Below are 17129 nucleotides of genomic sequence, written 5' to 3' on the forward strand. Positions count from 1 at the left end.
CATATCTTCATTATAAATCATTTCACCCCCTTCACCTCAAACAGAATTTACCCTACGGCCAATTCCTAAGAATAAAGCGTAACTATACCACGCATCATGACTATACCAAAAATTGTGCACAAATGGCACATGACTTTGCTGGTAGAGATTATCCACAACAAGTGATAAAAACAGCACAGATTAGAGCACATAACAGGCCTCGCCATACCCTTCTGGAAAAACAATCTAAACTTGAAGATAACCATCTGACCTGGGCTCTAGACTACACCCAGTTATCCAATTCGATTGTTAAGACAATCAGAAAACATTGGCACCTGATACAAGATGTACCAGGTTGCCCTTCTTTTTTTTTTAAGAATAATTTTTTATTAACTGACCAATCACATCAAATCAAACCAAATTACACAAATTCCAAATTACACAGCCGAATTTTAAATTTTTGTTGGGGGTACCCATATTTCAAGTTCCGAAGGGGATCCAATCAACTTCTTGCTTCTTACTGCTGTTTTAATGTCCACAAATCTAACCTTATGATGTTCACAGTACTATCCAGTCCTTTCTTATTGTTTTTCCACATCTCTTGTTGTTATTTTCATATATTTTTCCTTTCTCTTTGTGACCTCTGATAGTCTCCGCAAGCTGGTCAGAACAGTTTGTAATCCTGCGTGGATATTTTTTTTTTTTATCCAGTAGCCATATCCAGACGTTTTCCATATAACATCACTTCCATACATCAAAACAGTCTTAGCGTCATTAATCTTCACCAATCTGCCTCCTTTCTCAAAACCTCTGAGGAGATTCACCAGAAATGCAGTCTGAAAACAGGTCCGTTCCTCCTCCCGGCTATAAATCCTTTGGCAAGATGGCGACTCCGAATTAATTGCTGCGCCATTCCAAAAGCTCTTATTGCTTCTCGATCTCCATAAAGCATACTTTTGGTTAAAGTTTATCTCCACACAGACCTTAATCATCCTGCTTGGGTCAGTTCAACCGACGATTCTAATGAGGAGGGGTTCTTGTAAATCACATAGAAGGAAAGTAAAAAAGGTCCCCCCCCCATTCAGTCCCGTTGTCAACATACCCAGCCTTTGGTGTATCTTCATCGTAAAATATTCCTGTTTCTCCAACCCGTCGTCTTCTTTCGTAGAGGTCACTTATACCAGGTTGCCCTTCTATACCTCCACGGATCAGTTTCTGTAGAACCAGGAACTTTAAAGGCATGCTTGTACATGCAGATATAACGGATAAGAACCAGCCGCGAGGTTGCGATATAAAGGGACATATTAAATGCAGAAGATGTGCAGCGTGTAGTTTAACAATTGAGACAAAAGATTTTATTATACCTGGAGCCAACAGCATTATCTTTTTTTTTTAATAATTTTTATTAAGTTTTCCATTATACAAATTCACCAAATCAAACAATTTTCACAAATTTCAACTTTTTGAACTTCCATCAGCTTCTCTGCCAATCATCTATATTTTCCCATTTTTACACATTTTCTAAATTTAGTATTGCATTTTAATATTACTCTTACTATCCTATTTCTGTTTAACAATACTCCTCTAACTTTCACAAAGCCTCTTTAAATCCCACTAGCGTTGTTTGTTCGTCACATATACTTTTCAGATATTCTGCAAATTTTCCCCAGTCCTCGATGAACTTGTGGTCCCGTTGATATCTTATCTTCCCAGTTAGTTTATCCAATTCTGCATAGTCTATAAGTTTCATCCTCCATTCTTCGAGAGTCGGTAGTTCCTCCTGTTTCCATTTTTGGGCCATTAATATTCTTGCTGCTGTTACTGCGTATTGAAAAAGTTTATAGTCACTTCTGTTTATCCCTCTTCCTGTTATTCCTAACAGAAAGGCTTCTGATTTCTTTACAAATGTATATTTCAACATCTTCTTCAACTCATTATATATCATTTCCCAGAAACCCTTCACTTTCTTACACTCCCACCACATATGATAAAATGATCCTTCTTTTTCTTTACATTTCCAGCACTTATTACATGTTTTAAACATTTTTGCTAACTTAACCGGTGTAATATACCATCTATATACCATTTTCATAATATTTTCCTTTAACGCAGTACATGCTGTAAATTTTATATTTTCATTCCATACTTTCTGCCAATCATCCAATTGTATATTATATCCAAAATCTCTGACCCAGTGTATCATAACCGACTTTACTTCCATCGTTTGCCATTCCAACAACATTTTATACATTTTTGACAATATTTTATAATCATTGTTTATTATCTCTGTTTGAAATTTTGATTCTTTTTCTGCGTATCCACTCTCTTTAAAATCCTTTTTAAACATTTCATTTACCTGAAAATAGTGCAACCAATCAAACACATATTCTTTTATTTGTTCATATGGCTTCATTTTCCATTTTCCTCCTTCTTTAATTATTAATTCTCCATATGTAATCCAATTCCCTCTCATATTAATTTTCTTTACACTCATAACCTCTAATGGAGACAACCATTGTGGGACTTTTGGTTCTAATACATTTTTATACCTATCCCATATTTCTATTAAAGATCTCCGGAAGATATGATTCTCAAAACCCTTATGACTTTTCTTCTTCTCCAACCATAAATACGTGTGCCATCCAAATCTGTTATCAAATCCTTCTAGGTCTAACAGTTTGTTATTTTTTAATTTTATCCATGCCTTCAACCAACAGAGACAAGACGCTTCGTAGTATAATTTCAAGTCTGGCAGGGCAAAGCCTCCTCTTTCCTTCGCATCTGTTAATAACTTAAATTGTATTCTTGGCTTTTTGCCCTGCCAAATATATCTTGAAATCACTCTTTGCCACTCTTTAAAGATCGTAGTCCCTTTGATTATAGGAATCATTTGAAATAAGAATAACATCTTTGGAAGTACGCTCATTTTGATCGTTGAGATTCTACCCCAAAAAGAGAGTTTCATCCTTCCCCATACCTCCAGATCTTTTTTAATTCCATTCCACACCGGTGTATAATTATTTGGAAATAAATCAATATTTTTTGAAGTTAACCATATTCCCAAATATTTTACCTTCTTTGCCACTTCAATCCCTGTTTCTTGTTGCATTGTTTCTATTGCATTGTGGTCCATATTTTTTATAATTACTTTAGCTTTTTTCTTATTTAATATAAACCCAGCCACCTTACCAAATTGATCAATCTCCTCCAGCACTTCATTTAAACTTTTTAACGGATCTTCTATCGTTATTACCAGATCATCAGCAAAGGCTTTAACTTTATATTCATTCTGACCTACTGTCACCCCTTTTATTAGTTCATTTTGCCTAATTGAACTCAAAAGGACTTCCAGGACCATTATGAATAACAGTGGAGAAAGAGGGCATCCCTGTCTTGTACCTTTCAATATCTTCACTTCTTCCGTAATTACATTGTTCACAATCAATTTTGCTCTCTGTTCTGTATAAATCGCCCTTATTCCATTATAAAAGTCTTTTCCTACCTCCATGTACTCTAACTTTTTAAACATAAATTCCCAAGATATATTATCAAAGGCCTTTTCTGCATCTACAAACATCAATATAGCTTGTTTCTCATTCCTGGCAGTCAGATACTCCAAAGTATTAATTATATTTCTAACATTATATTTCATCTGTCTGCCAGGAAGGAAACCCGCTTGATCTTCATGAATAAATTCTTGCAAAACCTTTTTCAATCTTTTTGCTAATATTCCAGAGAAAATCTTATAGTCTGTATTCAACAATGAAATCAGCCTGTAATTCTTGACTTGTGTTAAATCGGAGTCTTGCTTGGGAATAAGTGTAATAAAGGCTTCTTTCCAAGTTTCCGGAATGTCCTTTTCCTTCAAAATATTATTCATAACTTCTTTCAGTGGTACCGTCAGGATATGCCTCAATTCTTTGTAGTAACTAGATGTAAATCCATCTGGTCCTGGAGCCTTTCCTTTTTTAAAATCTTTTATGGCTTCTATTATTTCCTCAATCTCAATTGGGGTGTTCAGTCTGTCTTTCTTTTCTGTCAGGATCTTTTGCACCTTTTTTTTTTAAGATATCTTTCTATTTTCTTCATATTATTCTTTTCTCTGTTCCTATACAAAAGACTGTAAAAGTCCAAGAATCCTTTTCTGATACCTTTTGGATTTTCTATCTCTTCTCCATCTATAATAATTTTACTGATTGTATTTTGTTCCTTTCTTTTCTTGATTTGCCACGCAAGCCATTTGCCTGATTTGTTAGCAAACTCAAAGTTCCTTTGTCTTAACTTTTTAATATTCCACTCCACCTCCTTGTTTATTATCATTGCGAATTGTGTTTGCAAAACTTTAATGTTTTGTTTTATTTTTGAATTATTAGGTTTCTTAATTAATTTTTGTTCATTGTCCATTATTTGTTTTAAGATTTCCTTCTTTCCTTTCTCTCTCTGCTTGTTTTTGATTGCATTCTGTTGAATGAAGAATCCTCTCATTACCACCTTGCTTGCGTCCCAAACTGTACTCATCTTTGTACCTTTATTACAATTGTCCGTAAAATAGTCCAACAACTTCTTTTGTGCTTCTTGTATGATTTTTTGATCATCTAAAAGGTAATCATTGATTCTCCATCTGAATGATCTTTCTTCATAACCTTTAATCTCCAATTTTATTGGACTGTGATCTGAAATTACTCTTGGTTGGATTTCAATCTGAAGAATTCTTGGAGTCAATTCATTTGAGACCCAAATTTGATCTATTCTTGACATTGACTGATTTGGATCCGAATAAAATGTGAACTGTTTCTCCAATGGGTGTCTAAGTCTCCAAATATCAATTAAATTACAATTCTTCATCAACGAAAAGAAAGTCAGGTAGTTTCCCTTCTTTGCTAACTTCTTTATCTCTTAATCTATCAATTTCCATTGAAACTACTCCATTCATGTCTCCCATTACTATAATTTTTTGGTCCATATATTCAAACAGTCTTTGTTCCAAATTTTTGTAAAAATCAGTCTTGTTTCCATTAGGTGCATAGATCCCGACAATTATTAATTTTTCGCCTTGCCATTTGATCTGGACAGCAATAATTCTTCCTTCTTCATCCTTAAAGATTTGCTGGGCTTCAATTTTTTTCTTTATGTATAAGACAATCCCTCTCTTTTTCCCTTTGTCAGAAGATATAAATTCATTTCCTAGTCTGTTATTGATCAAAAAAATTTTATGTCTTCTTGCCACATGTGTCTCTTGCAGACAGATAATGTCCAAATTTTTCTTTTTTAAATATTGTTCAATTTTATTTCGTTTTTTCCTATCATTCATTCCATTAATATTCCAGCTCCACAATTTCAGCGCCATAATGACTTCCTGATTAAAAATTAATTTAAGTAATTTTTTTAAATGAAATATCAACTTCTTGTTCTTCTTCCTCTTCTTGTTCCTTGTCCGTCTTTTCTCCATTCTCTTCCTCCTTCTCCTCCAAAAACTTCCCCCCCAGGGGACCGACTCCTCCAACTGCTCCTTTTTCTTCTTCCTCTTCTACTATTAATTCCTTGTATCTTCTCTGGAATTTGCCTGTTTCCTCTGGGCTGGTAAGTCTGTGTTTTTTGCTTTTATAAACAAAGGAAATCGCCTCCGGGAATTCCCATTTGAATTCAATCTTATTCTTCTTTAGAATTTGAACAAGTGGTTTGTATGGGTCTCTTCGTTTCAACAATCTGATTGGGATGTCTTTAAAAATAATTATATAACTCCCATCAATATTTAGTCTTTTTTCTCTATTTTTTTGGAGTATCAAATTTCTCGTTTCTCTATCTTTGAAGGTAATTAAACAATCTCCTGGAACTTTCCTTGGTTTAGTTGTTCTTACGCTCATCCTGAATGCGTTCTGTACTGTTCTCGCAACCTCTTCATTTTATAGCTCCAACCATTGTGCTATCTCTGTTATTAATTTCTCTCTGATATTCTCACCTTGAACCTCAGGCACAGCTCTCAGCCTGAGGTTCACTTCCCTCTGTCTCAGTTCATTCATGGCAATTGCATCCCATATCTCCTCCTGTGACTTGTTGACTTCCGATAGCCCCGCTTTGAGTTTCTCTTCCTCACGCTTCACTTCCTTCATTTCAATTCTTGTCTTCTTCATCCCTTCTTCCAGAGATTGTGTTCTTTTAGATACCTCTTTGATTTGTCCTTTCAATTCATTTACAGTCTCATCAATTTTTTTATCCATTTTTCCTATTCTCGTATCTACTTGTTCAATTCTCGTATCCACTTGTTCTAATTTTTCTTCCAAATTCTTTTCACTTTGTCTGATTTCTGCAAACATTTTTAATATTTCTCCTTTAAAATCTGATTCTTGCTTTGACCCTCTTCTATCTGCTGGTGTTCCCCCCTCACCTCCTTTCTTCGGTTGGTGAGACATTTCCACAATAAACTTTAAACACTTATCACGTAGTAATCCAAATTAAATTATGAAAATAAATTCCCACCACCACTTACAAAACCTTATATATACCTATCCCAGAACACAAATATATCCAATTGCATCCAAATTCAATAGTCTATATATTATTAAATTTGTGATTTAGTCTTTTATTTGTTCCAATTTTGAATCTCCTCTTTCAAACTCTAAATCTCTTCAGCCCAGTCGGAACCTTGAACTTGAGAAAAGTAAAGGTTAAAGACACAAACCAAACGTGTAGATTCTTCTTGCCACCAATTAGGCTATTCCTTTTGAAAATCACGATATCCTATGTATAATCCAATTGTAATCCAATTTTGTTCCAATTGTATCACCAAAAAAATTTACTCTTATCCAAAGAATAATCCAAAATTTAAAATCTTCTGCCACCGATTAGGCTAATCCTTTGCGATCTTTAATCCAATTGTACTTTAATTTGTAATCTGATTTTAATTTTGTAATCCAATTTTAATTGTAATCCAAAAAATCTCCCCCCCAAAATTATATCCAAATAAAAAATGATGTAATCCTTCTTAAAGTTAGGCCTCACATATGTCCAAATAGGAAAAACATCCATTAGATACTTCACAAAAACCCATTGCTGAGGAAAAAAGAAAAAACCAGAAACGTCCAATCCCTACTGGGGGAGTAAAAAAAAGAAAAGAAAAAAAAATCAAAACAGAACAAAGCCAAAGAGAACAAAGAAAATCAGACGAAAAAAACAAGTTGTAGTTTCTCTTCTGTCCACAGGGGGCCTGAACTCAAAAGGGAAAAATTTTGAGAGAAGTCTGAAAGTCAAACTTTATTTAAAAGTTTCTGATTAAAAAACAAAACCCCAATGGTAATAGTGGCCAATAAAAGTGAGTAAGTCCATCTAAATCTCAATCCCCCACAAGAAAAAAAGATAAGCAGAAATGCCCAAAATTATACGAAAATAAGTCCTTTCTACAATTGCCAACGACAAACAAAGGGCAAACAATGGAGTCGGAAGCTCTTCTTCCGTTGTGTAGTTTTTTAAAAAATGAAACTGGGAACGTTTCTTCTTTCTCTTCCCTTTTCTCCCACAGTTGCAATGAATGAATGAATGAATGAATGAATGAATGAATAGACTTTATTTGCGTAGCCGACAGGCCATAGCATTCCCACAGTTGCAAAGAGGACCCTCTAATTCCAATTTTAATCCTCTGCCCCCCCTTTTAACTTAGTTTCTCCTTAGGTTACTCTGTATCTTCTCAAAAAAGTTATTTCTTTACAAATCAAAAGGGGAAAAGAAACAATAGCCGCTAACGGCAACTCACTTCCCTTTCTCCGGCTTGCTGTGAATGGTGCGTCTGAACTGAATGCAGATGACAGCTGATCTCCGTATTTATTTATTTCTTCTCCGAATCCTTCCTAATGTTAAAATCCACTTCTTTTTAGTCAATTTAGGACCGAATTTGTTGCGTTCGAGAATTAAGCGCTTCCCCTGCAAGCTCGGGGCTTCGTTTTCCGGAGGTAGCTATGGCTTCCCTTTAGCCTTCTTCTCCCCCCCGCCACACTCTTCACTCCCTAGCGGGAGTTACCTGGCGGCCGAGCGGTCTGCGTTTCGGCTTCCGCGGGAACCTGAGTATCTGGACACCCTCCAGGTACTACTTCTGGGGTCCACTGCGCCCTGTGGCACCCCTAATTCCTCCGAAAAACCCGGGATTCTCCGCTCCGAAGAATCCCCGCTTGCGACGGGATCGCGCTCAACCGGAAGTGGAAACCGGAGCCAACAGCATTATCAAACTGGAAGCATTTATCAACTGTAATTCCCGTGGAGTGGTATATGCAATTCAATGTATTTGTGACCGTTGGTACATGGGCAGCACTACAAGAACAGTTAAAATTAGAATACTAGAGCATAAGAATCGTATTTCTAACAAGGTGTTGGAAGCACCTCTTACATCTCACTTCTTAGAGGCTAAACATAAGGCAACAGATTTCAGATGGTTTATCATTTATAAACATTACACTCCGGAGGCAAACATGGATATCTTAAGAAAGAAATTATTACAGAAAGAAATGTATTGGATTTTTAGATTTGGCTCCTTAATTCCATCAGGTCTCAATGCTTATATTGACTTTAGTTCATTTTTATAATTTTCTACAACTCCATTCAATATCATTCTTGTTATTTTTTCCAAACTTTACCAACCCCGCCCATTGTTTTAACAAGATGGCCTGTCCCTTTAAAAACAAATTTGCCCTATAGTGTATAAAGCTGTGATTGGAAACATCTGGTATCAGTCTTTAACATCAGCAGTAACATCTAGACCATGGGAGCATTTCAGCCATGTTCTTGAGTTTGTTTAGAATCTAAAACAGCTTATCTTGTATTCCTTTCTTTGAATTTGTGCCATTTAGGTTTTTAAACCTTTTTGTAAAAGCAGCACTAGAATTTTCACAGCTGAGTCCTCAAGCCTCTATTACTGTGCTTTCTTCAAGTTGGGCTTTCTTTAAAACTTGCCATTTAGGTTTTCAAACCCTTTTTGTAAATTCAGTATTAGAATCTGTACTTTTGGGTCCTCAATGCTTTATTACTGCGCTTTGTTGTACCTAGGTCGAGCTAGGATTATAATACTTCAGAATTTTTGGGGGTTCTACCCCTTTTTTTTGAATTTTGGTCATTTAAAGTTTATGGTTTTTCTATTTCCTTTTGAGGAAACTGAACAGTTCAGTGAAACGAGGTTTGTAGCCAGCATCCAGTTAAGGCTTTGTTCTATTTTAGGTTTTTCTTTTTTTTTCCTTAAGCTTTTTGATTTTTATTATTTAGTTTATTTCCACAAGATAATATTTCTAGTCGATTACTTCTCGTTTCAGGGATTTTCACGGTATTTCATTTGTTTTGTGCAATTTCTCAGTTCCGTGACAGTCTTTTTTCTATTGGTTTCTAAAGGGGCTCTGATGCAGCTGCCCGGCCATCAGATGGAGTAGTTGTTGTTGGTCAGCCAAAATCTCCTGCCATATTCTCTTGCAGGCACAGCAACAGTCAGATCTCTTGGCTCAGGGAATGCCACATTATTGCATGGAGGGGACCATTTGGTTCTCTGGGCAGTGGTGCGGGGGCCAGAAAGGCACTTTGCCTCAAAACCTGAGCCATCCACAGGTGGTCCAGCTCCATCAGGAACTCTACTGCTTGCTGCCATGCCACAGAGAGGAAATGACTTGGTCTTCCCTGGTCTCCTGCACTCCAGAAGGATCCCTCAGTGATCTGGATCAGCCCCTGTGTGCTGCTGCATCTCTGCAGATGGCAAAAAGAGAGGGGAAACTTGCACCAATCTCACCCCTTGCTACCTCGCCTAGAGGATAGAGGCCTGTCCCTGCCTTCTCAGCTTCTGCTCTGTTGCTCTTCCTGTTAAAGGACCTAATCCTGGCTATGGTACCACGGCAGGAGCCCTCCAAATCCTCTGTCTGTTGCCATGAGGCAGCAAATCAGCTGGGAATCCAGAGAGAGGAAGAGATTTGGAGACTGGCTGCTGACACTGTGGGGAGCGGGTTCTCCAGCTGTCTGGCCTCCCCCCTCAGGGAGAGAGTTACTTTCTGAGCAAGCCCTGGAGATTCCCAACATCTCTCTTAGGCCAGTAGAAGCTTGAGTGCCCCATACATGAAAGGAAATTGGAGGAGGTATTCAACCACTTTCTCCAGGAGATGTTAAGGTAAGATGGAGAAAGCGCAGATGGCCACTTCTCTGCCCTCCATTGTAGACCTCAGAGTGATCTTATGGAAGGCCTCCAGCAACACCTCCACCTGTCAGAGATAAAGGAGAGGGTCACTCAGATGGTACCAGGAAGTGGGGCTGTTTCAGGACCCTTGGGCTGAAGTTCTTGTTCTGACATTGTGAGGCCCCTCCCAACAAACATATGTCATGGCCACCCAATGGCATGAGGTGGACTCTCCTACTTCAAGGCGGAGATTCTTCTCTCCTACCCTGGCAGCATCCTACCTCCACTGCTTTGCTGCTGAACTCTCGAAGCAAGTGGGAGACGTCCAAGGGCTCGAAGGTGCTCTCAACAGCAAGGTCACTGGCCAAGAAACACTTGGCCTCCAAGAGCTGCTCCGCAGGAAGGAAGGTGACCTGAAACAAGAGATGAAGGTCAGAGATGTCCACAGGGAGAACTCATTCATTCATTCATTCATTCATTCATAGCATTTGTACTCTTCAGCCAAAAAGACTCTCAGAGAGGCTTATATGAAATATGTTTTTTCCCTTTCCCTTTCAAACAACAGTACAAAGTTAGTATCCATTATGTAGAAATATCAATTAACCCTTTCCCAGATTTACATAATATTTCTTTAATGCCAAACAGCATGTAGAATGCTATTTAAAATAAGATTCAACCAACTACAATATAGATGACTAAATTTTCCTTTACAGCATTCATTCTCCCCTTCTAAAATATTTGCCCCAAAAGTTTCCTTTGACCTTTGATAGCTATTTGCCAAACTTGATGGTACCATTATTCTACGTCCTAAAGCTAAGTCCCCTGGAAATGCCAACTTTCACCTACCTCCAGGAGTCTTTGAAATGCCATATTCTAATCCAAATAAGCAAGGGTCACTACAGCAAACCTCTGCCAACTTCTCCACACTGAGGATGCCAGAACCTCAGTTCATATAGTCACAGCCTCTGTTGCTTGGTGACATGGAACGCATGGCCACAATGCCAAGATTCCAGGAGAGTCCATGTGGCCTAGTGGTTAGAGTGTTGGGCTTGGACCTGGGAGAGCAGGGTTCAATTTCCTGCTCAGCCATGAGACGCACTGGGTGATCTTGGGCTAGCCACTCCCTGTCAGCCTAACCAGCCTCGCAGGGTTGTTGTGAGAAGATGGGGAAAAGGATAAATATGGACATCACCTTGAGCTGTTTGGAAGAAAGGAGGAATATTCTGTAAATGTCATAAACAGATCCATAAAATACCAATTGTGAAAAGCTGACCCATACTAGTCGCACAGTATTTCTTCAACGGGATTTTGTACTTGTTTCCTACGCTAGACGGAGAAGATCACTTCTAACTTGCCTGCATTTGGACTCAGCCGCAAGATAGAATAGCCGCAAGAAGAATAGTAAAAAATGAGTAATAATCGAAAAGGTGTAAAAGTGAATAAAAAAAATAATTAATGTTATGAGTGAAAAAGGGGTTTGTGTATATAATTAAAGAATGTATTGGTAGTAATTTTGACTCACAGGCCATTTTAATTTCACTGGTTGTCAGGTCTCTGGGTAAGGGCTAAGGCGGTATTCCCTTCTATGGTTCAGGCCTCCTGCAAGGATGCCATTACAGTTCTTCACAGAAAAAGAAAGAAGAAAAAGAAGAAATTATTTTTTAAAAAAACCAGCATAATTATTATAAAAAAGAAAAAGAAATAAAAAGAAATATATATAACAGCTGGGGAGGGCCCATGCTGTGTATGTTTTTCCCCGTGGTGGCCTCTGGCGTGCAGTTTCCCCCTGAGCCCCGGGCTACTCTTGTCATGCCAGCTGCCAGAAAGTTAGGCCCGGGTCGGGTCTAGACTATGCCAAGCAATTCTTTGCAGCCCCCTGGCCCTCCTGGTAATTTCCTTTGTCCTTTTGGTGTCGGTGTCGGTGGCGGCAGCGGCAGAGGTAAGCTGGTGTGAGGGACTCCTTTTTTCTTCTGCTTTGTTTTCTGTTCAGCTCCAGGCCCCAGAGCTCCACTGGGCTGTTGGTTGGGTGCTCCCAGTCCCAGCACAGCCAAGGTCACAGGGGGGGGGGCTGGGGGCGGCTTTCCTGGCTGACACACCAGACGTCCCCTGCTCCCCTCCGGCAGTGGTGGTGGTTTGGGCAGCTTGGGGACCAGCCAGGCAGTGCAGTTGGTGTTGGCTGTCCTCAGGAGCTCCACACACCCGTGGCGCCTGCCATCTTGCCCCGCCTGTGATGGCCTGGGATTCGGATTTGGATGCTGAACCTGAGGAGTCCCAGCCTGCAGAGGATTCCCCGCCTCCAGAACCAGCTGAGCCGGGGCTGGGGCATGAGCCTGAAGGGTCCTCACCTGTGCTGGATTCCTCAGGTGCACGCACCAGCTGAGTCTGCTCTGGCTCCTGAGGGGGTGGAGGACCCATTGCCTGCAGGTGCTCCACTCTCAGCCCCGTCAGGGGAAGCTGAGGTTGCCTCTGGGTCCAGCAACCCTCCAGCTTCTCCTGAGCTGCAGAGACTCAGGGCAGAGAGGCGGAGGGAACTAAGTTCCCGCAGGAGGAGTGCTCACCTTCAGGCCAGGAGAGGCGAGTCACCTGAGGATCGGGGCCACCCTGTGCCTCGGGGCAGATAAAAGCCAGCCAGCCTCAGTCCCAAGTTGCGGGAGCAACTTCGTTGGTTGTCAGTTCCTGCCTCAACCCTGTCCTGCTATCCTGCCGGAGCTCCTGACCTCACCCGACGACCTGCCCTGCATCCAGCTTCAACTTTTACGGACTGTCTGCATACTGCACCTTCGACCTCAGACTGTGTGATGGCCTGGGAATCTGATTCAGAGGCTGAACCGGAAGAATCCCAGCCTGCACAGGAGTCCCCGCCTCCAGGGCTGGCTGAGCCGGGGCAGGGCCTTGAATCTGAAGGGCCCGCACCTGTGCCGGATCCTCAGGAGCAGACACCAGATGAATCCACTCTGGCTCCGGGGGTGATTGAGGACCCATTGCCTGCAGGTGCTCCTCTCCCAGCCCTGTCAGGGGAAGGTGAGGCAGCCTCTGGGTTCAGTAACCCTCCAGCCTCTCCTGCGCTGCAGAGGCTCAGGGCAGAGAGGCGGAGGGAACTAAGTTCTATCAGGAGGAGTGCTCGCCTTAAGGCCAGGAGAGGCAAGTCACCTGTGGGCCGGGACCGCCCTAGGCCCCAGAGGAGATAAAGGCCAGTCAGCCCAGTCCCAGGTTGCGGGAGCAACGTCGTTGGAAACCTGTTTCTGCCAGCACCCAGACCTGTTTTTCCAGAGTTCCCGACCACGCCCGGCTTCTTGCTTTGGACCCCGCTTCGCCCTTGGTGGACAGTCTCCAGACCCTCGACCCAGGACCGGACTCTGACCACGCCTCACGGTAACACCCCCCCCCCCGGGGACCAGCACAGACTGGACTCGGACCCCGCCTCTCGGTTAGCCCATGGGACCAGCACACCGCCAGAAGTCCTTCAAATATTTTCAGATATACTTGATAGTTTCCTACGCTAGACGGAGAAGATCACTTCCAACTTGACTGCATTTGGAGTCAGTCACAAGATTGAAAGCATCTGCCTTACAGTAAATTAACCACATCCTAGTATGGGAACAAGCCAGCTTGTTTCAACAAACGCTACCACCCTCCATACCCTCCAACATTTCTCAGATGAAAACAGGGGCATCCTATTATACATGGGTGTCTCCCCCCAGCCCACGCCCCCTATGTGTTTCATCAAACTGCTGGTGGAATATGGGAGAAAGAGCAGGGCTAGCTGAGCTGCCCCAGTGGGACTTACTTTTAAGTAAGCTTCAAAGCCTGGTTCAAAGTTTGAACTTCAAACTGTGCATTGTTCAAGCTGTAGGCTACACCAAGTTCAAATGCAAGCATGCTCATGTCTGAAATCTTGTCCCATTCAAGTCAGTGAGAGAACACAAAAGGATCTGCAACCCTTTTAAACAGTTAAAAGTGGGAATTTAAAAACCCACAGGCTTCCAAGGAATAACACTCAAAATGCTGGTTCTGACCTCCTGAATTTCTGCTTGTCACACTTCAGTTAAAGGGACAGTAACTCTGCCGGTGCATCAGGGTGGGGAGAGGAGCCAGTCTATACGCTCAAGGTTACCTTTGCATATGTATACACATCATAATGGCACACATACACACATGCCAGAAGGGGATTAACAGTTCAGTTGCCATGCCTGCTTCCTATCAACTGAACTCAGCCGGACAACACACACACACACACACGCTTCTGAGTCTGTTACATGCTCACAGCCTTGTGTTAGCACTTTCAAATACTAACACAAATATTTATTTGCAGCCTCAAAGGGGGTTAATTGAAAACCTCAAGACACTTATTCCCAACACCAGCCCAACAGAGATTATGCAATGGCCAGTCTTTTAAAGACCCACAAAACATAGAATCATAGAATCGTAAAGTTGGAAGGGGCCCTGGGGGTCATCTAGTCCAACCCCCTGAAATGCACAAAGAGCTGCAGTTCTGCAGCAAGCAGGGAAACCAGAAATCAAATCCCCACTCAGCCATAGTGGTCACTAAGAGATCTTGGGTCACTCACCAACTCTCAGATGAACCTCCTTCACAGGCTTGTTGGAAGGATAACAGGGCAGGAGGAAGCTATAGATGACCCCCTGAGTTCCTTGGAGTTTAAGGAGGAGCATAGGAAGTTGCAGTGTTTGCGGCAAACATGAAAGCAGCACAAAAAGGAGACCAATACGGTGCATGGATCAAACGTGGTGTTGTATAGTGGGAAAGATGGGCAACAGACACAGCTCTTTTAAGCAACAGCTCTTTATTACAGCAGTTAGCACTGCTCTAAGTCTCTCTGAACAACAGTGAAGCTGGTTGCCTTATATAATGCTCAATAACTTGTAACAGTAACAAATTGCAACTAACTACCAAATTGGTGAAAGCAACTCTCAATCCTTCATTTGCATACTGGTGGCCCAGAGTGAGAACTGCAGCTAGTCTGAATACATAACACCCCTCCCCACCTAGATAGGGTGTTAGGTCCCAGTCCATAATAGTTACTACCATGCACCATAATTGAATGTTGCTATAATATTCGACTGAGGGGACGTGGGTGGCGCTGTGGGTTAAACCACAGAGCCTAGCACTTGCCGATCAGAAGGTGGGCGGTTCGAATCCCCGCGATGGGGTGAGCTCCCGTTCTTCGGTCCCAGCTCCTGACAACCTAGCAGTTCGAAAGCATGTCAAAGTGCAAGTAGATAAATAGGTACCACTCCGGTGGGGAGGTAAACGACGTTTCCGTGCACTGCTCTGGTTCGCCAGAAGCGGCTTAGTCATGCTGATCACATGACCCGGAAGCTGTACACCGGCTCCCTCGGCCAATAAAGCGACATGAGCGCCGCAACCCCAGAGTCGGCCACGACTGGACCTAATGGTCAGGGGTCCCTTTACCTTTACCTTTATAATATTCGACAAACATATGATTCCACTATACACTAGTACAAGCTTAGTCAAGTTCCCGAAACAGTACTGTACATTAGACCGCATAATCCCTTAGGAAGGCTGGGCAAGTACGGATCCGGTTAGACCAGTGAGGTCCCTCTGGGGAAACAGCCTGGCTGCCAAGACCTGAGGACATGCCTGCTGGAGACACAGGTGGGTGGCTCGATGTGGATGGATGGCTCGGCTCTGAGGTTTCTGTGTCTGATACAGCGGTGGCGGCTTCGGACTGTGGTTGTACAGGAGACTTCGGCAAGGGTGCAGGGACAGATGGGCTGTGTGCCGGAGAGTCTTCCCCAGTCTCGCTTAGTTGATCCTCAGCAGTACTCGGTGGTTGGCCAATCTCTGCCGGGGCCGTCGGAGGCACTGTCTCTGTGACCAAATCTCCAGCCTGGCGGCAGAGCTGGTCAATGTTTCAACACCATATTTCTCCGCAATCCAAAGCCACCTGATATGACTTTGGCTCGGTAACCCCAACAACTACAGCTGGCACCCAGAGAATCTCCACCGCATAGTTCCGGGCGAACACCATTTCCCCTGGGATGAAAGATTGTAGCACGTTAGCACAGCCTGGGGGATCTGCCACTGCAAAATCTGGGTGCAGCCGGTCGAGAGGAGATCGCAGGCGGCGGCCCATCAAAAGTTCGGCTGGGCTCCGCCCTGTCGCTGTACATGGAGTTGTAGCCTTATTGGAGTTCACCGATTGGGTCTGCGTTGCACCGGGACAGGAGGAATGAAGTCAAATGACACTGAGTTGGTTCAAAGAAAGAGTTTATTCTGCTCTCCGGATAGCAGAAGGCACTTGCGTTGTGAGTCCACAGCAAGTCCAAAGAAATGACAAGTTTCATGCAGTATATATACCCTCCAGGCACCCTCTCCCTCCTCCCGTAGGAGTCCAACCACGTCAGCCTATGTACGGAGGTTGACATCACATATGTTCCTGCTCTGGTACTCTCAACCATAAAAGGATCTTCCTTCCTGTACTTCTGACCATAAAAGGATCTTCCTCTTCCTACTCTACATAAGATAAGGCACACACGCATCATCCCTGCTGTACTGGAACTTGGCAAGGTCACTCATTGCCGCAACGGACTGATAAGGGAGAGCGCTTTGTTCTTGTTATGGATTTGCTCAACAGCTCAAGTTTATGCATTTTAGCTCAGAAAAAATAGGGATTTTGGTGCAGTTTAAAACTTCCTGCACAGTCAGTTTTGGGGTTTTGGGAAACCCATTCCTTCAGAGTGATGCGTTGTACAAATAAGTACTCAGCTACCCGTTTGTTTGACACCTGCCACGAGCGCCAGTGCCTCCTTGTCAAGCTGGCTATAATTCCTCTCTGCTGATGACAATGTTCTTGAAAAGTACACAGTGGGGGCCTCCCGACCGTCAGGGAAACTATGGCTGAGGATGGCCCCAACACCGAAAGGCGAAGCATCGTGGACTAGGACGAGAGGACATTCCTCTTTGTACTGGACAAGGACGGAATCTGACACTAATAATGTCTTTACGGCTGCAAATGCGGTGACCTCCTGGTGGCCC

At 42.4% G+C, this 17129-nt stretch overlaps 1 long non-coding RNA gene across 1 annotated transcript; it reads right to left on the bottom strand.

Annotated features, from left to right (window-relative positions):
- Positions 1 to 10142: 10142 nt before the first annotated feature.
- Positions 10143 to 11083, bottom strand: LOC310753806. The gene is made up of 3 exons (XR_014543464.1): positions 10958 to 11083; positions 10393 to 10524; positions 10143 to 10196 (listed from the first exon to the last, which is right to left on the bottom strand). It is a non-coding gene; the product is annotated as an uncharacterized lncRNA (long non-coding RNA).
- Positions 11084 to 17129: the final 6046 nt, after the last annotated feature.

This window comes from Podarcis filfolensis, assembly GCF_964270895.1.
Source record: "Podarcis filfolensis genome assembly, chromosome: W".
Classification (NCBI taxonomy): Eukaryota; Metazoa; Chordata; class Lepidosauria; order Squamata; family Lacertidae; genus Podarcis; species Podarcis filfolensis.